Source organism: Rhinatrema bivittatum, chromosome 8 (assembly GCF_901001135.1).
Source record: "Rhinatrema bivittatum chromosome 8, aRhiBiv1.1, whole genome shotgun sequence".
Classification (NCBI taxonomy): Eukaryota; Metazoa; Chordata; class Amphibia; order Gymnophiona; family Rhinatrematidae; genus Rhinatrema; species Rhinatrema bivittatum.
The window spans coordinates 23,593,109-23,615,466 of record NC_042622.1 but is presented as its reverse complement, the minus strand read 5'-3'; positions in this window follow the sequence as shown (position 1 = coordinate 23,615,466).

Genomic DNA, 22,358 nt, shown 5'->3' with positions numbered 1-22,358 from the left:
TTTTAAAAGGCACATGTGTGGCGTACATTTGTGCGCCCAACCTGGCGCGCACAAATGTACGCCTGATTTTATAACATGCACGCGCAGCACGAGGCTGGCATTGGGCAGAAACAGGTCAAGTCAGTTAGACTTCCAGGAAAGTGTGAGAGACATTCCCAGAATCTCTAGTTATAAATGTTCCTGGCACACTGAGGATTGTATTGGTGTAAAAACCTTTCAGCACCATGTCTATAGCATTTGATAAGGTGCTCTTTAGAGAATACTTGGGTGCCTTAGGCACACAGATTCTTGGAACAGAAGTTATCAAATAAGTCTTATTCAGCCAATTCATAGACCTTTATTCCATAGTTACTCATATTTCTTGCTACATATATTTTGTTGCCATGCAGAGGCAGAGCCATGGGTAGGCTAAGTGCGTATATGTGTCCTCTCGTTTTTGGCTCAGGCCACCCCCCACCCCTAGCAATAAGGTCATGTTCCATCTGAATCAGCTCCTTAAAGGTGCAGGAGTTAGAAGACCCAGAGGCACTGGAATCACTGCCAGTCCACCAGCTTCTGCTCCTTTAAGAGGAATAATTTGAGTGGGAAACGCTACTGCTCTTGGGCTGGAGGTGTAAAAGTCTAAGGCCCATGAAAATGTTTCTCTTTCCTTTTGGCAGGTAATTATCCCCCTCCTCTGAGTCCCTTAAAAGCTCAGGAATGCCTGGGCTGGAGAGAGGCCTATCTTCATGATTGCTTTTCAGATAAACCCCTATAGGAAGTAGCTGCCTTAATCACAGTGGGAGAGTGAGAAACAGCAGAGACAGGCCAGGAGACAGTGAAGAGACCAATACCAGAGCACTGCCAAAAATTAAAAGGCTTTTGTGGCCACAGCTGTGAAGACACACACACAGGGTGGGGTTAGGAATGGGGCAGGGTAGGGGCTGGCCAGGGTGACATCCATGGGCACCTTGGGCACCCCTATAAAAAATGCCCAGATAAGTAGCTCTATTTGTGACTTATCCATCTATCTGACTTCTCCGGATAAGTAGCATTTATCAGACTTATCCATCTATCTGACTTCTCCGAATAAGTAGCATTTATCAGGCTTATCCATCTATCTGACTTCTCCGGATAAGTAGCATTTATCAGGCTTATCCATCTATCTGACTTCTCCGAATAAGTAGCATTTATCAGGCTTTTCCATCTATCTGACTTCTCCGGATAAGTAGCATTTATCAGACTTATCCATCTATCTGACTTCTCCGGATAAGTAGCATTTATCAGACTTATCCTTCTATCTGACTTCTCTGGATAAGTAGCATTTATCAGGCTTATCCATCTATCTGACTTCTCCGGATAAGTAGCATTTATCAGACTTATCCATCTATCTGACTTCTCTGGATAAGTAGCATTTATCAGACTTATCCATCTATCTGACTTCTCCGGATAAGTAGCATTTATCAGACTTATCCATCTATCTGACTTCTCTGGATAAGTAGCATTTATCAGACTTATCCATCTATCTGACTTCTCTGGATAAGTGGCATTTATCAGACTTATCCATCTATCTGACTTCTCCGGATAAGTAGCATTTATCAGACTTATCCATCTATCTGACTTCTCCGGATAAGTAGCATTTATCAGACTTATCCATCTATCTGACTTCTCCGGATAAGTAGCATTTATCAGACTTATCCATCTATCTGACTTCTCTGGATAAGTGGCATTTATCAGACTTATCCATCTATCTGACTTCTCTGGATAAGTAGCATTTATCAGGCTTATCCATCTATCTGACTTCTCTGGATAAGTAGCATTTATCAGACTTATCCATCTATCTGACTTCTCTAGATAAGTAGCATTTATCAGACGTATCCATCTATCTGACTTCTCTGGATATGTGGCAAATTTGCTGATACTTATCCAGATAAGTGCCACACATCAACATTTAACCGGATAAATTGGAATTTTATCCAGATAAGCAGTGCACAGCTGCTATACTCATGGGGGTAGATATTCAAAACTGGCCGTGTTAGAACACTAATCCAGTTAGAACTTATCTGGCAAAGTTACGATGTACATTCAGAGGTTCGGCAAAACTACTGAATATGGGGTAGATTTTCAAAGGGTCACGCACATAAGATACGCACGTAACCCCCGAAAACCTACCCCTGTGCGCGCCAAGCCTAATTTGCATAGGTTCAGCGGCGCGCACAAGCCCCGGGGCGCACGTATGTCCCGGGGCTTTCCAATATGGGCAGTCCGGGGGCAGTCCAGGGGCAGTCCCGAGTGCTCCGGCAGCCGGCTGGCGCACACAAGTTACATCTGCCTGCACACTTACTTCCTGAAAAAAGGTAGGGGGGGATAGCTGGGGGGGATTGAAAAAAAGTTCCCTCCAAGCCCTCCAAGCCCCGATGGCTTGAGTTCCAAGGAACTCAAGCCATCGGGGCTCCCCTTGGGCTCGGCGCGCGCAAGGTGCACAAGTGTGCACCCTCTTGTGCGCGCTGACCCTGGATTTTATAACATGTACGCGGCAGCGCACGCATGTTATAAAATCAGGTGTACATTTGTGCTACATATACTTATGTAGCTAACTAAATTGCTTCTAAAATAGCAACTACACTTGTAAATGCTGCCCCCACTCCAGAATACTTCTGGCCTGCCCCTTTCTTACACTTGCAAATTTACTCGTGAACCCTCACTTACATGTGTATTTTGAGGTTTATGACGAAGCATACACTTGAGTATATGCCATTTACACACGTATGTGCTGCTTTTTCCATCTGCAACTCTTTGAAAATTCACTTTAAAGGAAGATTGATATATTTATTATTAAAATATTATATATATAGATGTATGTATAAGGTTTCCTGTTTTGGTGCTTTATCCTTTACTAGGGGTGGTACGGGTCTTGTCGGAGTCCGGATAGGGAAGAAAATTGACTTCCAGGACTCTAGGCGCAATTGACCACAGCAGCTTCACACTCTGGCCTCTAATTTCTTGAAGGTGCCAGAAGGTGGAAATCAAAGGTAGGGGAAGCAAAATCAATACCACAGGCACAAATCTTTGAGTCGCATCAGGGTCCCTTCATCCCTTGCACCTCCAGGAAAGGAAAGCACAGAAATCCAAAGGAGTCCAAGTTTGGTGTTCAAATAAAAATAGTCCTTATTGTAACTTAAGAAAGGATAATCTCAGCTACAATACCAAAAATTAAAAAAATATAATGATTTATTGCCATCAGAAATATGATAGCAATGAATATTGTTGTCAATTTGTCCATCTTAGGTTTTTTTCTCCCTTCTCGCTTCCTTTGCACCATTATCCTGATAGAAAAAAATATCCTCACCAGTGAAGGTGGGACAGCTTGAGCGCAGGTCCAACATGTACCAACCAATGGCGTAGCCAGAACTGATGTTTTTAAGTGGGCACAAGGTTAACATGGGTGGGCTGTAGGCATGCAGGTCTGAGACCTACTCGTTGTTTTCTTATTAATAACTAATGCCATACACTGCACCCTACAATGGCTTTCTAAGTAGTTTGCATCAGCCATTATGCATCATGCATGAAACATTAAAACATTTTACCTCAATTATTTCAAGCACTTACCAGCATTAAAAATTCCTTATCAATCTGTATTAATTCATTTCATATTTATTGCAGTTTATAAATGCACAAGTATATCATGTAAATAGCAAAGAAAACAAACAAATCCAATCAATCATGTAATAAAACAAAAATCAACGTATTCTTTCATGAATCCTCCTTTGCAGAAAGCCAGAAATCATCATAAGTACAATAAAATATAGCATTAATCATCAGAACAGGTGCAGAGCAGAGCTAGGACAATTCACATTACAGTCAACATGAAGAAAAATTCAAATTCTGATGTTGCCTCAGCAAAAAATATCCCTCCACTGCTAAACATTTTGTGAAGTAACATAAACTCCGGCAAAAGAAATGAGACATCTAGAATCTTGCCATACATTACATTCATAGCACTGACTCTCAGGACTCAAATAACAGCAACCTTATGAAAAAGCAGTAATGCAAACACTACACCAGACCCTAGAACATTAATACATCACCTACTGGAATAACAGAACAAGCCAGATTGCTACAGAGAAACTACACGCTAGCAGAAATACTGCATTTCAGTCACACACACAGGCAAAACAGAGACCGACCCTTACCTAATAACAAAACAAAAATAGAAAGCCTGAGAAACTAGACTCTGAACAATATAAGAAATGCATATTCCCAAAGTTGGCATATTCCAATTGCTAAAATCTCAAAATATATATATTTTTTAATTTGTTGTCTGACATTCATATTTTTCTAATCAGTTTGTCCCGGTCTCTTTTTTTCCCACTTTTCCCTTGTCAGTCATTTCCTAATTCCTTTTCAGGGTCTCTCTTCTTGGTCTGCTTCTTCTCCTTCCTCACACACACACACATGCTCATGCTTTCTCTCTCAGACTCCCTCACACACACAATTCTCGCTCTCATATGCTCTTCCCCACACACACCCAAGCTCTCACTCTAGCATGCTCTACAACACACACACACACACACTCACACTCACACATAAGCTCTCACTCTTGAATGACCTATCACAAACACAAGCTCTCACATTCTAACCCCCCCCCCCCCCCCCAGGCTCCCATTCTCACATACGCAGATGCATACCCAGGCTCCCATTCTTATACACACACAGATACACACCCAGGCTCCCATTCTTATACACACACAGATATACACAGGCTCCCATTCTCACCTCCCTACACCCCAAGGCTGCCCTTCTAATCCACACACACACACACACACACACACGCACACACACACATATACACCCCAGGCTCCTGTTTTCACCCCCCATACACACACACCCAGGCTTTATTCTCATCCACATACACACATACACACCCTCATACATACACACCCTCATACACCCACATACACACATACACACCCTCACACATACACACCCTCATACATACACATCCACATACACACCCTCATGCACAAAAAAATAAACAACAACAAAATGGACTGGCTAAACAACGGAATACAACCTTACCCTACTCAAAGAACTCTCAGATCCACCAACACTGGACTCCTAGCCGTCCCCAATCTCAAAGCTGCACACCTCAACGTCACCCGCAAACGAGCCATAACAATAGCGGGCCCCACCTTATGGAACACCCTCCCCACCTGTCTCAGAAACGAACCTTCACTGCAAGTCTTCAAAAAACACCTCAAAACATGGCTATTTTTAAAAGCTTTCCCACCCGACACATAACCCGCCCAATTCGCACCATCCACTCCATGCCCCCTCCACAAGCATCTCGCCCCACACCTTTCCCTCCCTACACAAGCATCTCCCACCACCCTTTCCCTCCCTATCACTACCTTCCTCCCACTCATCCCTTCCTCTCCCCTACCCCCTCTACACTCCCTGCTCTCCTTACCATAATTTATCCTCATCAACAAGCCAGTTATGTATATATGTTATATACTATAGTCTAATGTTCCATGTACTCCTGTTAGTTCTGTTACAACTTGTTATATTTATTACCATGTTATAATGTAAAATATTCTTGTTATATTTATTACCATGTTATAATGTAAAATATTCTTATATCTATTTAATACCATGTTATAATGTAAAATAGGGCTGTTACCACCCTATTCCTTTAGTTATCTGGAAACCGATGTGATATCTCGATCGAATGTCGGTATACAAAAGAAATAAATAATAATAATAATAACATTCAAGCTCCCATTCTAACCAACACACACACAGGGCCTTTTCATTAGGCACAGCTAAACCCCTACTTCTGCCATCGTGGAGATGGGATCTCATGATGGCATTACTCCAACAGGCCTCTTCTGGTGTCAAAGAGGACACCAGAAGCACGGACTTTAGGTCTTAGTTTCTTAATTTACTACCCTTTTTAAGCCTTTCTTTCCAGCTGTTTAAGCGTCCAAGTTTTGCAGTCCTTGTTAAATGTAACTTTGTTTCTCCTGATTATAATAAGTTGTTTATGTTTACTGTTTATGTCCCTGTTCGATGTAAACCGATCTGATAAGGTATTTAACCTTGAAGGTCGGTATAGAAAAATGCTAAATAAATAAATGAAGTTAGCAAGTAGCACATTTAAGACTAATTGGAGAAAATTCTTTTTCACTCAACGCACAATTAAGCTCTGGAATTTGTTGCCAGAGGATGTGGTTAGTGCAGTTAGTGTAGCTGGGTTCAAAAAAGGTTTGGATAAGTTCTTGGAGGAGAAATCCATTAACTGCTATTAATCAAGTTTACTTAGGGAATAGCCACTGCTATTAATTGCATAATAGCATGGGATCTTCTTAGTGTTTGGGTAATTGCCAGGTTCTTGTGGCCTGGTTTGGCCTCTGTTGGAAACAGGATGCTGGGCTTGATGGACCCTTGGTCTGACCCAGCATGGCAGTTTCTTATGTTCTTATGTTCCTTCTGCAGCCAACTCACCTATTCTGCTGAGATCCTAGAAGGGATCTCTAGTTCCTTTATCTGCACCTAACCCTCTGACCACTGAGTGTGCTCCCAGGGATTAAAAACCCCCAAAAGATAGCCTCTTCCCCAAAAAGGTAGAGTTAAAGCCATGGAAGTATTCCCAAAATCTCTAACTCCTACTAATACCCCTGGCCTAGAAAAAGTGCTTTAGGGAACATACACGTTGGGGGAAAATATTATTGATGGGCATATATGTATGTAACTTGCAACTTGCTTATTGATTTATTCATTCATATAAACTACTAAAACCTGAAGCTGCTATCACAGTTCACAGTACAAATTGAGCTCTCTCACATGAGATAGCTTTTATTCTATTTTAAGGATCATTACATTGCTATGATATTTCACAGTTCTGCTACTTTCTCAAGGCTTTTGAGTGAAATATTACATTTATTTAATAAAAGAGCCTGGATTTACTATCCCAGTGCTGGTAAGCACTTTTTACTTTCCACATGATAGATTATGGTTGACTGTAGACTTTTTTTTTTTCTACTACTGCACAAGTTTACAAGTCACAATTGAATTACCAAACTGAGCAAAAGAAAGATTATTCCTAGGGGTGCCATGGACCGGCAGACCTGTTTTCTTTTTAAGAAGGGTTTAAAGAATTAGCAATAAATGTTATCAACTGCAGCTAGAAAATGGTGCTGACATATTACTTCGTAGAGGTCCTTTGGGACATCATAGAAAAAACAAAATTTTCCACTGGTGCTTTTGAGAGCAAACTGGGGAAAACCATTATGGCACCTGCAAACATTTTAAAGACCTTTCTGGTGCACTTTGATACAACTTTTCTGTAAGATGTGTCTTAAAATGGAAGAATTAAAAAAAAATTCAATGTCTAAAAATGTTGATAAAATTTACAATTTAGAGTTTGAGGAGGGACCTCAGTTTTCCGTTTGCCTTTGGTAACATTTCCTCTTCCCGTTATTTCCCCATGCATGCAAAGCCTGTTGTGTTAAAGTGACTGCGATGGGCAGGAGTTTACGGGGCCCAGAATCCTGCTGTAAAATTGTTTATTTCACAAGCCAAGGAGGAACAAAAAAAAAAATCAGTGTTTAATAGGCAGTGAAGAGTGGCGTCCAGTGACGCGCTGCAGTGCAAGGAAATACTATCCGTCTTGTGCAGTTACTTGGCTTAAGCTATCTGTCATTGACCTGAGCAGGGCATCTTCCATATTCATTCAGTTAAGTATTCCCTAGGAGGAAATACATGACAGCCCTATCATGCTCACCAAATCACTGTTTACAACAGATTAAGGTCAGATTGTCTGACTTAAGCTGCACTGCACTCAAGACTGCAAAGACAGATGATCTGAGTGTTAGGTTCCTGGGAAACCATTTTTTTTTTCTCTGAAAGAAAAAATCAACCCACCCAAAAACTAAAATGCATTCTTTCACTGCACAGTTCATTCTTTTTAAATCAGCTTGGCCTTCCCATATTATCTGTGCCATCATTTGTCAAGCCCTCTTTCTTGTGCAGCTTAGAAAGTAGCTTTCTAAGGAAGAACCGGAGGGCTTTATTCTTTAAAAAGTAGCAATGAGAAGGGCTGTGGCTCACACCCGCTTCTAAGAAAGAAAGAGACTTCCAGTCTTTGCCTTGCAGAGGAACCAATCGGCTGAATTTTAAATCGGCCACGCGCGCAAATATTGTCACTTACAAAAACATGTGAGTTTCTGGGATGGGTTAAGGGGATAAGGAGGAGAGGAGGAGAGGAGAAGAGGGAGGGGGTTTAGGTAGGGGGGGGGCAGGGAAGTTCCCTCCCAGTCCGCTCCTTAATTGGAGTGGACTGGGAGGGAATGGGGGAAGGCCCGATTGCGTCGCCGCGCGTAATCTACTAAAACTTCCTCCCGCACGTGCCGCCCGCACATGCGCATGCGGTTTTTAAAATACAGCGGGCATGGACTTATAAAATCCGCGCATCCATGTGCACATGCCGGGAACTGCGCGACCCAGTTCTTAAGTGCATTTACCCACATTGATATGAAGAGAGACACAAAATCCATGGATTATATGGGCAGAGCACTGACTTCTAACACCTTGTTAGAAATGAGATGCAAAGTTGGGATTGTGACCACCCCCCATGGAGTAGATGCGGCTTTTCCAGCAGCAGGGTTTAGGGGATTGCAGTCACTGATAGAGTCCCAGTGCCTCCAGGGGGGCTTTTAGTATTTTTACATTTTTGCAAGGCTTTTACTAGCACCCTTTGCCATCGTGAGCTGATAAATCCCACCCACAGGAAGCCTTGAATATCCCCAGAATGCAGGCGGGGGGGCTGGATCACCAGGAGTCCAGCTAAATGTTACTCTTTGTGAGTAGAGAAATCTTCCTTAAAGCAGTTCATGGATTCGCCAGCCTTCTTGTGTGCAGTTTAACGATATCCACTATCACATATGTAAAGACAAGTTTCCCTTCTGATCCTTTTCGGTTGTAACAAATGCTGAGCCGATACCCAATTTAGCTGTCAGATCATTAGACTGCACAGAGCTTCCTCTCTACCCAGGATAATTCAAATTCTAATTTTAAATCTATAAATCTGAAGTTGTTCACATTTCTGTCTGCTCTTTTTTGGTGTAATGACCAGAACTATATGCTCTGGTGCTCAGCATCCGATGATAATCCTCTTTTCTTTTTTGGTTTCTGCAGATTACCAGAGCAGAGCTCTAAACTCTGTTCATTTTAACTCTTTCATGCACTCTTCCGTCTGCAGAATTACTGACCTCAGAAGTCATTAAAAACCTCACCGCATTACAACTCATTTTATTATCGCTTGGCTTGAGCACCTAAATCAGGGGGGTGGGGGGGGGGGGACAGTATAGAGGAAAGGACCCTGCTGTGAAAATCTGGTAGGATTGGGTTAGATTAGGATGGAAGGGTGGGGAGGGAAGAGAAGGATGAGAGGAGGCATTCGTTTAAGATTTAGTCTATCCAGGCAGGTGGGGGTGGGGAATGGGGAGACTGGTGCCAACCCATCAGACTTTTATTCTTAAATAATACAGGGAAGGACGGGGTCCGGCAGAGTGCTTTTATTCTGTGGGAGGGCTGGGAATTGGCCACCAGGCCCAGGCATAACTTTTATTTATTTATTTCTTTATTTTAAAGGCCATTGCCACTTAACCAGCTTCTAATCTTTTGAATACATCTAGTTAAGGCTAAAGTTATCCGGCTACCTGCATCCTGATAACTTCAAACCTAACTGCTGATAATCATAAAGATGGCCAGTTAGGTTATATCCAGGTAAAGTTAGTCCAATAACCTTATGCAGCAATATTCAGTGAGACTTTTATCCTACTGAATATCCACCATAACTTATGTGGCTCACTTTAGCTTGCTAAGGGGGTCATTTTCTTACCGTATCACACGCGAAAAGGGGCGGAGTCGGGGTGGCGTCGGGACTGGAAGGGGAGGAGTCTGGGCGGACGCTGCGGAAACTTCGCTGGCAGCGATAAGGTAAGACCCCCTGATTGCCACCAGTAGCGCGCCCAATAGCGCCACCTTTCACGGTGGCGCTATTGGGTGCAAAAGCCGGCAGCGATAACACTGCGGTGGTGCAATCGCTGCCGGCTTTTGCAGGCCCACCTCCCGCTTCGCCAACCCTCCCCCCATTAACACGGAATTCAAAAACCTGTGCACAGTAGGAAAATCCAGCCCTAAGTTAGCTGTTTATAGGCTTTTTTTGAATACTGAGCTCAAAGGGGCAGATTTTAAAAGCCCTGAGCGCGTAAATCCAGCATAGGCCGCTGGCGCGCGCAAAGCCCCAGGACGCGCGTATGTCCAGGGGCTTTGCTTGGGGGGTGTGTTGGGGGCGTGTCGGGGCGGCACGGCATTCGGAGCATTCCGGGGGCGGGGCCGTGGGCGTGTGCTGGCCCGGGGGCGTTATGGGGGCATGGCCGAGACCTCCGAACCAGCCCCCGGGCTGGAGAATGGTGCGCCGACAGCCTGCTGGTGCGCGCAAGTTACACCTGCCTCGGACAGGCGTAACTTTCTTAACAAAGGTAGGGGGGAATTTAGTTAGGGCTGGGGGGTGGGTTAGGTAGGGGAAGAGAGGGAAGGTGGGGGGGCCGGAAAAAAAGTTCCCTCCAAGGGAGGGAACGGAGGCAGGCTGCTCGGCTCGGCACGCACAGGTTGCACAATTGTGCACCCCCCTGCGCGCGCTGACCCTGGATTTTATAACATGCGCGCAGCAGCGTGCGCATGTTATAAAATTGGGCGTAGATTTGTTCGCACCGGGTTGCGCGAACAAATCTACACCGGCGCATAACTTTAAAAATCTGCCCAAAGTGTTTTGCATAAATAAATATGTATTTGTTATCCATGTTATAAAAAATGTAATTATTGGAGCATTACCCCCACCCCCTCACACACTATTCACAGCATGCACGTTTTCACCCACACAAAAATGAGGCGAGGACAGGCCGGGGCAGGGAAACTCCATGCAGGGATTGCACTTTCAGATAACTGCACATACTTTGTGGTGCATATTTTGTGCCCACTTAAATTGCAGGGGCTAAATTATGTGGGGGCTTTGTGCCGGCATTGTGCACACCGGCAGCATTTTAAAAGCTACCCTTCTAGCTCTTTCCTTGCCACAGCCGGTACAGTTAAGCTAGCCTCTTACTGGTCTTCACAGAAAAATATGAAAAACGTCATCCATGAAAGACACAGTGCACCCCTTGTGACGACACCGAAGAGAGTGCAATAGCACAAGCAAAAAAAAATGAACGTAAAAGCAGAATGAATGTAAAAGCAGACTCAGCAGGGGCGTAGGGCACCATGGGGGAGGGGGAGGGGAGGGCAGGTGTCACTCACTCGCATGTGACAAGACCCAGTACCACCAGAGTTCAAGGCAAAATGCCGGTTTCCATAAGCATCTGGTGTCCTTTGTCAACTCGTAATCCGTGTAATATTGAAGTGGCTTAGTCAGAGTTTATGCAAAAAATTAATTGGCGCCATGGAAACCCTGATGCTGCAAGGTCTGGAGCGGCCTGTTATGATCTTTCACTCCCGTAGTGTTCGCACAATTGCAGTTTCCTGTTGACTGAAGGGTTCAGCAGCACCTTCTGCTGGCTTCCAGATGCCCTAAGAAGTGATACCAATGTAACACTGAATGTTTTCTGCTGATAAGGACTCCCAGTCCACATCCCTACAGCACCATACTCGAGTCCTGAGACACGCTCCGCTGTTCCGAAGTGCTACAATAATGTACATTTTTAAACAAAGGAAATCTACCTCCTATCTGTATATAGGCATCATCTTTTTGCTCAGTTTATCTCTCTTTTCATGTAACCTGCCTCGTGTCTTACCACTAGGAAAAGGCAGAATATCAATTGCATGTCAATAAATTGGACACGTTCAACCCATTTCATCAGATTTAGGGCCTGGTTTACAAAGCTTTTTTTATCCCCATAGACACAGAACGGGAGAGAAGCCCTCGTAAATCGGGACATTCGTTTGCAATCCACTTCTCATAAGCAATCAGAATTATACCTCTCACAGAAGGGCTTCGCAGACCTGACCTGGAGACCCCACAGCCCTTCGGGGTGCACAGGCTATCTCAAACGAACACGCCTGAGACAGCCACATGCCTTCGCACATGCAGGATCGCCAGGGAGTCTCCCACATATCCATTGTGGCTATCCTGGACACCCAACTGGCTATGCAGCTAACCAGGACAGGTTTGGAAAGCCCTTATAGTTTTTTACATCGGCAAAATTTCTATCTAGCCCGCATAGATTGGAAGACAGACAAAATACCAATAAGATATAAGAGAGTCAGGGTCCTTGAGACTGATATCATGTGACCCGCAATGACTCAAGGTCTAAAGTGCCGACATAAAAGAACTTATAGATATAACTAATTACAAGTTTCATATATAACTCACTCGCCCACACTGCTATTCCCAGTACCTCATGAGAATCCATCACATAGCCAAACAACTCATTAATAGGCAGTCAATTAAATCAACCATGTAATCAAGCAATCGACCAGATTAATTCACCAAAACAAAAATGCTCTCCATAGAATAATTTCAAAATTATCAGAGCTTGCCAATATGATTTTCAGTAGCCCCTTTTTCCTTTTCTGTCCGGCAGTTTCCTCCTTTGGGCTTCCAGCTCGGTCGGAACCAGCTTCTGTTGGCCCTGCAATGTTATAAGGTAGGGGTGGCCAACTCTGGTGCTAAAGAGCCAGGAGCAAATCTGGTTTTTCCGGATTTTCACAAGGAATATGCGTGAGAAAGGTTTGCAAGCACTTAACTCCCCTGGATGCAGATCTCTCTCATGCAGGTTGTTCATTGCAGATATCCTGGAACCCAGATCTGTTTGTGACTCTTCAGGATCAGAGCTGGACTTCCCTGCTCCAAGCCTTTATTCACTCCCTGGGATTCTTTTGCCCCCTCGTTTTATATCTCCCTCCCAACTCAGCCCAGCTGTCACAGTCCTGAAGACATAATGGAAAAGACATGAAAAGGAACTAATATATTAACCAGGCAAGGTTTCAAACCAAGAATGTGTCTTGCATAATCTGTAAATTGATGAAGGGCTGAGGACCTTAAAGTGCAGCTTTCTCCAGAACCCAATTAATTTGGACCCTAAATCTAGCCACTAGATGTCACTGTTGAGAGATGCTTTCTCCCCCACATATAACTGAGCACATAACTATTTTCAAAATACAACCCTGGTAATGCACATAAAAAAAAAAAAAGCTATTTTCATTATTTATTCTTCATGCCAAATATCAACCCAAGCAGAGCAGGTGCTACAAATTTTTTTTAACCCAGTCTTTGCAAAACACCATTGAAAACCTCAAAAAAAGCCCTCACTAGTGGCCTTCCCTTTCAAATACTGCAAACTTTTAAATGACAACCTTAAATCAAGCCAAAGTCAAGATCCTTTTTAATCTTATGGTGTTCATACCATTGCTGTCTAAAGGTGCCTGTGGTAACTTGGGAAACAGTCAGAAGAAATAAGGAAGCAGACTCTAGTTGTTTCCTTTATGTGCAATTTATTTACAGTGAAAGAAAAGTCAAACAATCGAATGCAGCTCACCTTAAGTTCAGGTAGCACACAGACATCACAAATAGCAGGCCTTTGCATAGAATGGGTTCCTGTAGGCTCCACGGGGTCTCTCTAATCCTTCTAGGTCCTGCCTTCTTATACCCTGATGAAGGGCTTCTCCCTTCACCCAGAGGTCCTTGCAGGTCTGGATCTTAAGGAAGATCATGCGAGACAGCTGTACCTGGTCCCTTAAGGTGGTCCGTGGGATTTATTTTATACAATTAAGCAAAAACCCTGTGAGTAAAAAATTATCACTATACAACCAGAATTTTACTCCGGTATCAGATCAAACATGCAATAATTCAAAATGCCAAATGTGATAAATTAAGAGACCTCATATATCGGCATAAACTTCACCATATATTTCGGTGTCTTGTGTTCTGGGAGATCATGCCAATGATTGTATAATCATCGGTCTATAAAGGTCTCACGTCTCTAATTGATAACATATATTTTTTCAGAGTCATATTTTTGTTGCAAATAAAATTTATTGAAAAGGGTTATTAAGATAAGTAGACCTCTTTTTGATAAATTTTATTTGCAATAAAAAAATGACTCTGAAAAAAATATATATTATCAATTTGAGACATGAGACTTTTTATAGGCAGATGATTATACAATCATTAGCACAATCTCCCAGGACACAAGACACTGAGATATATGGTGCAGTCACTATGCCATTATATAACATCTCTTAATTTATCGCAAATGGCATTTTGAATTATTGCGTGTTTGATATGATACCAGAGTTAAATTCAGGTTATCTGGACATCTTATGGCATAGTCCAGAATGATGAGGATATACATATTTCCTCAAGTAGATCTCTCTAGTGGCCACACAAGATCCATGCCCACCCTTTCAAAAGGGGTCTCTATTTTGGCCATTGGTATGAGAAGTGCTGCCCATATGCCAGTAAGCTTTGTGAGTTGGCAAGTAGGGCAGGACTAGCAATACAATTGGACCTGTTTATGTAGACCTGACCAATAGAACTGTGTCAATATTTTCACCTGGGACTTTTTCTCCCCCAGGTGACCTCCTAGAAGGTGGCTGTGTGCTAATTGCATGACCTTCTGATGATTCAGTTTGGGAGCTAGGAGTTATTCTATCATTTCCCACTCTACACTTCCCTTTATGACTCAGTAAAGTAGATCCCCTTTCACCACAAAATAAGGAAGAATAGGGTCTGTAAGCTGCGCTCCAGGGACTACCTTTCCATCCACCCTCTGGGCCCACTTAAAGGACTCATCCTCCCTCTGGGCCCACCTGAAGCTCCCCAGGTCACCCCTTTTTTCCCCCATTCAAAGGGGCCAGGGTGGGTGGCTATTCTTCCCCTGACTCTAATCTCTCCTCCCTGGCTGCCTCTAAATTAGCAGCATAAGTGTATTTGTCCTGTCGGCACTGTCGGGACATAGGAGTCTTGGAGTCTTTATGATAGAGATCTGGATCCTCCAAGGAAAAGATTTCTGAAAAGTCTGATTCTTCATTGCTGTGGCTGGATGAACCTATTATGAACTGGTTCCAGAGTCCTTTCAAATTTGGACAATCCCAACCTATAACCACGGGTTACGGAACCAAGGAAGAATTCCCACCTCAATTTTGTCTTGACTGCACGGAGTCTTCAGTTGTACCTCGCTTGTTAGATACTGCCGTTAGTTGCCATGTATGCATGCCAGGGTCACTACTCTGTCATAGTCAATCTGGACTCACTTCCTTAACTCTCTTTGAACAAGCTTTTTCATACTCTCAGAGTCCACTAATGCTCAATCACAAAAATAGAGACCTCAATTACAAAAATAGAGACTGCCTGGCTGGGGACATCCACAAAATTACAAAAAAGTGTGGGGCCTCAGCATTAACGTCTATGGCTTCATCTTCTCTACTGGAACAGTCTCTGGCAAAATAGCCCCATTCTCCATGCCAAATCGGCTGAGGATTGCGGTTGAGGTGAAAAGTCCAGCCAGACCAGTGTTTCTGGTTGTCAGGGCCTCTGGCTCTTAGGACTCTGTCTTCCTCTGCCCAGGTCAAGTGGCTTCTCTGGGAACCATGGGGACTCAGGCATAGTCTGGACTTGATAATAGACCTCTGCCTCTTCCAGCACCTTTTCAACCGTAAGGTTTGGGTGTTGGCAGACCCACTACCACATAGGCCATTCTAATCTGTCTAGGAACTGTTCCAACAGAACTTCTTTGGTTACCTCCACCCTGGTCTTCCCTTCCAGGTGCAGTCACTTCCAAGTGACAACTTTAAGTCTTTGGAAGAGGTTCCTTGGGTTTTCTCCAGCCTGTAGAATTCCCAGTCGAAATCGCTGTTGGTAGGCTTCAGGGGTGAGTCCCACTCTCTCTAGAATGGCTGCCTTGACTTCCTGATATGTGGCCCTCCCTTCTGAATTAAGAAAAATTAACAAACAAATGCAGCTCACCTTAAGTTCAGGAAGAACACAGACATCACACATAGCAGGTCTTTGAATAGAATGGGTTCTTGACTGCTCCTCAGAGTCTTTCTAACCCTTCTAGGCTCTGCATTCTGGTGAGGGGAATCTCCCTTCACCCAGGATTCCTTGCAGGACTGGATCTTAAGGAAGATCGAGCGAGACAGTTGTGCCCGGTTTCTTAAGGTGGTCTGAAGGAGTTTCCTATAGACTCCTTCACAGTGCCAAACTATTTAATCTACAGTTCTATAAATAATTAAAAAAAACATAAACTGAACTTTAAAAATATGTAACCCAGAAAATTGTCAGTAGTACGTTGCCTGAATCTCCTCTATAGCCCATATCCTGCATTCCCAACTAAGTCTTTGATGGAGGGAGAACTATTTCAAGCCTGATACAGCTCAGATGGCCAGCTGGTTCCTGGTCATAAGGAGCAACTCTGTCAGTCCTACATAAGAACATAATTCCTGTTTCAAAGCTTTCCAAAGGTTAAAATCCAGGACTGACTCACTTATGACAATGGAACTGGGTGGCTAGAGTTTCCAACAATTCCTTGACATAAGGGACATACCGAGGCAGTCCTGGTTTTCCTCCCAGCACATGAAGGGGCTTCCTTAGTTCCTAGATCAGCTTGTCCCTTATGACACGGAATTGTTGGCAACCTTACCTCAGGTCTCAACTTCTGCCGCACAAAACCCTCTCAAATAAAGCATGACCACATTTTCAGTAAAATTACATTGGTGGTAAAAAGGACAGATGCAATGAAATAAACCTCCTCTGCAAGAGAAAGACTTAATGAAGCTGCCAACCTGCCAAGTAGTAGAAGAAAATTTAGGCCAGTCCTGGTTTTCTCATAGAGCTCCTGTTGTAGTTTGGTGCCTATAGTGCTCATTTCAAAGGAAAGACACAATGCATGGGGATTCTAAGTTAAAAAAAATAAGAGAAATGTCCATCCACAAGTATTTCTCCAGAAAATGTGATCTCCTGGGACCTGGCAGCTTTGAGTTCCAGGTCTCGCTGAGCTTCCTAGTAAGAGTTGGAAAAGTTGCATGCTGATGCGTGCATGAGACTGTCACTAGGCATCCTTGTCCCCCACAAATGGTTTGAGCACCAGGAGTCTGTAGGTTTGCATGGTAACGTCTGATGGGGCGCACTGTGAACAGGCACTGGAGGAAAATGATCTTGGCACTCGTCATGAATTTACAGATTATGCAAGAAACATTTTGGTGTGAGCCCTTGGCTTAAATTAGTTCCTTTTCATTTCTTTTCCACTACATTGCTTAAAAGCCTTTGCAATGCCGAGTTTCACATCCCAGTCCTTTCGGTATGTTTAAGCCCATCTCTTTTTATTTCAAAACGATTAGTATAGCACTCATCCATAAATTACTTTGGCTTACAAGTGGTAGCTGATGGATGAAATTTGAATCATCTTTTAAATTGTTCTTCAAAGTCGGGAGCTTGGCAGGACTAGTAACAATCAGTACAATGACATACTTGCTCATATTGAAAGGCACAGAAGCTAGATAAAATAAAACTTTAAAATAACTTTGTTCTTTATTTTTTAAAGTGAAAAATCTGTGAAACCCGACAAACCTCTCTCTCTCTCGCTCTCTCTCTTTCTATCTGTATGCAGTCTAAATATATACACTACAAACGTGCATGAAGACCAAACTTCAAGGTCCTTTGGGCCTAATTTATCAAGAGCTTTTCCTAGGCACAGAATGAAAGAAAATCCTTGATAAATGAAGATTTTCGCTTGTAGAGATACCATTCATCCAGATGTAGCAGGTCGTGCTTACTCCATCCTTTCTGAGATAATATATTCTGCCTGTTTGAGATGCTCGCCTCCTTCTTTATGTCTTTGTGCGTGGGTCGGGTTATATGTTGGTTTGGGAAGTGGCAGGAGCTTTTCCCTGGCACCTCTGGGGAGTTCACAGGATGCTGCTGTTCCTTCTCTTTGCTGATTGGGCATCGGCATTTCCTGTACCTTCCGTGACCCCTTCTTCCATCAGTGGGCTTGACTCATTTCTCTTTCTCAACGTAAGGGAGACCAAACATGATTGCTGATGTTTGCTGCCTTCTCCATCTATCATGCAACAGGAAGGATACGCAGCGTTATATATATAATGCCAATTCATAATTCTTCACCCAGTTAGGAGGACATCCAGCCCAGCGTTCCAACTGTTAGTCCAAGGACAATCAGCTCATTTCAAAAACTGGGTCTTTCCGTAGCTATGCTCTGAGAAAACAGGGTACTTTCATTGGTGCCTGGGAGTCCGTTTTGAAATCTGCATTGCATCTTTAATCAGAACTCTTCCAGTGCTAAGTGAATTTTCAATTTATTCTGAGACTTTTCAATGATAGGCTTACAGATCATGCAGACAGATTTTGCTTTGAATTGGTTATAAACGGGAGCTCTGAAGTTGGAGTCATTTTCCTTTTTTTTTTTCTTCTTTTACAGATCTTGCCTGCACAAGGCAAGAAATAAGCAATTTAAATTCTAATCGGCTTCAGAAAACATTTCATGCATACACATGTCTATATTTTCATAATTACCTAGACTTCTTAAATCAATTGTTTATTACTCGGATGAAATCAGAAGTTATAATTCTAGTAAGCAGACCATTTCTAATAGAATTTGATACATTTCAATTCCAATGTGTACATAGCAGCTAATGAATACTAGAGACAAGCTTAGCAGTGATTCTCAATCTCCTCCTCCCCCACTTCCCCACCCTCTTTATCTTGTCTCATTTTTGGAATATTCACAATGACTATGCATCAGACACGTCTGCATATGGTGAGTTCAAGGACCAGGTGTAATTGTGTCTGATGAATATTCATGATGAACATCCTGAAAACAAGTCAACACTGGTTAAGAGGTCCCAAGTATTGGGCTGAAAACCGATGATTTAAAGGGAGACAAACAGCCAATCATGTCCTACCCTCCTGAGCTGCTTCTGGCTACTCCTTGCTAGTGCTCCGGAAGACAACATTAAGCAATCCTGGCTTTTACAGCAGTTGTTTCCCTCTTTGGAATTCCTTCAGGATCCCAATTGGCAGGTCTCCTGAATCAGCATCTAAAATATAAGCAGATTATCATACCCACTCACCTTTCAGCCCTCCAGAAACTCATTTAAACTACTCTTAAACTAAAGATATTCCAAAATTTATGATCTTGGGATCATTATCCATTAATTTCTGGATTAATGTTATTCATTTGGCTTTTTGCAGTCCTGCCCTCTAATTCACAGTCATGAATCATTTTTTGGGAATTTTCTGTGTGGCTGGCAAAAGAGATATCTTAGAAGGACATGCCAGAAAGTCAAAGAACTACTCATACTGACTTCTGAGTAATATTTCAGCATCATTCAGGAAATCTTCAAATTAGTGATCTATGACATTTTCTGTGTGATTCCATCCTGCAGAATGTGATTGACAGTTCCTAATTTCAAGGGGTTTTCTCTATTTAGCCTGTTTATAGATGCAAAACATGGTGGCATTCTCTGGAAGTGTATTTCACAGTCTTTAACCCTCCCAGTGTAAAATCTCCTCCCTTTGGCATTCATGAAATCTATATCTCTCCAACCTCTTATTCTTTTAGTTATTCTGAGCTGAATCTTTACATTACCCTTTAATGTGCCCCTACAAATCTCTTCACATTTGTTATAGGAGAGAAAATATATACCAGTCACACCAAGTAAATTCATATAGAGTCGTTCTCAAACTAGAAGCCAGTTGAAACTCAAGAACAAGTTTTGTTCAGAGAAAATTTAAATATATATTGCAAGTTCTTTCACATGCCATGATCATAAATCTATTCTCAACATTTTCTTCTGCATAATTCATGGAATGACAAGAATACAGTAGATGGTTTAGAAACCTTTTCCAGTCATCTGTATATGACAGAGACATTCAAATACTACAAAGGTGGTAATAATGGCACCAGAAATAAGCCTTCTTCAATGGAAAGAAAGCTCTAGATCAAGGGCATCATGATATGTTGCTCAGATGGAGTAGAGTAGGGAGTAACATAAGGACATATTTCTTCACAGAGGTTGGGACACATGGAACAGCTTCCCAGTGCAGTAACAGAATTCAAGAAGGCCTGGGATAAGCCAGAGAATGCTTAGTGGTGGAGAATTGCGTAAGCTCTGTGGTATTGCATCAAGTATGGATTGACTAGGTGGGCCTTGTGGGCCTTATCTCTGCTATCATTTTCTATATTTCCGTGTTTCTGAATACATTTGTGGGATGTAGTTTTGCCAGCAGAATAACAAAGGCTGCCACTAGCAAAATGTTTTCTGTTGCTCCTAAGCATGACTTCATAAGATGCCTCAACACACTGAACACTTCTGTATTCCACTGCTCACTGCGCTGAGCTACTGAATCCTCTCAAAAGCAAGTCACAAATGCATTACGTTCTTCATCGGAATAGTGATCGCATTGCCTGCTTAATTCGAAATACTAAAAATCAATGAACTCAAACTTTAGACCACCAGATGGTTTCCGACTTGTTTGCATTTATTACTTGTAGTAGAAGTGCAGTTAGAGACTGACTATGAGCATGAAATCCTTTTAGACATTCTGCTCTAATTGCCTGCACACTAATCACAGTGGGCTTAATCTTTGAAAAAGGTTGCCTACATAGATTAGCACCGATAGCTGTTCTCCAAATACCTTCAGTATTCTGCCAGGTTTGGACCCTCTGACGAGTGGAATGTTGTGAATATGCAAATACAGCCACCAACTAAACACATTTTGTTTATTTAAGTGACCCAGTAGTAAATGAATTCTGGCATATGTACATAAGGCCATGAAGGTCACCCTAAATGGCTTGTTTATGAATGCACATAATCTTAAATAAACAAAGTAATTGTCTTCAATTATGTGGATTTTTATCTGTTACACAATCAGGTGGCATCTCCGGGAGGTCCATATTCAGCACCACTTTATCCAGCTAAGTGACGTGTTTTAATTATTCGGCCATGGTCAGTGGTTGACACTTAGCCGAATAAATTTTCTGTCCTTTATTTCCTGGCTACCCTAGCCTCCAAGTTCATTTTCCCTGTTATTTGTATCTGCGCTTCGGCCTTCTTGTTATACGGTTTTTTGCTAAGTTAACCCCTAAGTTCGATGTAAACCGGCCTGATATGAAGCTTGTCATGAAGTTCGGTATAGAAAAATGTTAAATAAAATAAATAAATAAATAAATAAATACATTCCCAGCTAAGTATTTATCCGGCTAAGTGATGGGAGGGGAACGGGCATAATGAGGAGGAGTTGAGTTAGGCAGATAATTTATCCAGCTAACTCTGGTCGCCCCAAAGAGTTGTCCTAAAGTTAAACCAGGTAAACTTATCCAACTAACTTTAGTACATCCAGATATGTTCAGCTGTGCAGCCGTGCTGCTGAATATATAGGCTGAGTAAGCCGGATAGCTTTATCCCAACTAACGATTATCCGACTAACTCGCCAAGCCACACAGCAGCTGAATGTGGACTTCCAAATGTATGTTTTTGCAACCCCAAGATACTTATTCCTCTATGCAGTAAAAACAACAAGAACCCAGCAGATCATGTATGCAGTACATGTTTCTAAAATCCAAAGGTCAAAACTTCAGCTAACATATATTAACCTTTATTGTAGAACAGTGGCATGAAAATTAAATATATGACTTTGTATGGCCTGTACAAGGGACAAAGAAGATATTGCACCGTTCAGTTAACAGTATTTGGACTTAATCTTAGCACAGCAGATGATCTTTTAAGTACACACATTTGAGAAGATAAGGCAAAAAAAAAAAAAAAAGACCAGAAAATATCTCTAACACAAGGGAATGCTTGAAAAAATAGGCATATAACCAAACAAGCAAGGGGATCTCAACTTCGGGTAATGAACTGGCTGTGATGACAGAAAAAAATTCCCTAGGTTTTTATTAAAGTGGTTATTATTAATCATGTTAATTAAAGTTAAAGAATAAATGTAATATTTTCTGCAGGGCAATACTGATTAGCATTTTTTTTTTTTTTTTGCTGCATTGATCACTTATTGTCTTGGTAAGCATTTTTTTGTGAACACTATAATCTATTTTTGTTGTAGTACTTTTACATACTATTTGAAAAATATGAATCCCCTTTGCATATACAATTCATATACTATAATGGTTTGAATTTCTTTTGCTTTTTGGTTTATCATTCGGGGTAGTTTTGTTAGCAACTAGGACATCCAGTGTCATAAGGCTGCACTACCTGTAGAGAGGAAGCCAACTCAAGAATTTATTCAATATTTTCCAGCAAGAAAAAGGTGTGCAAATGAAATCCAATGGAACAAAATAATGAAG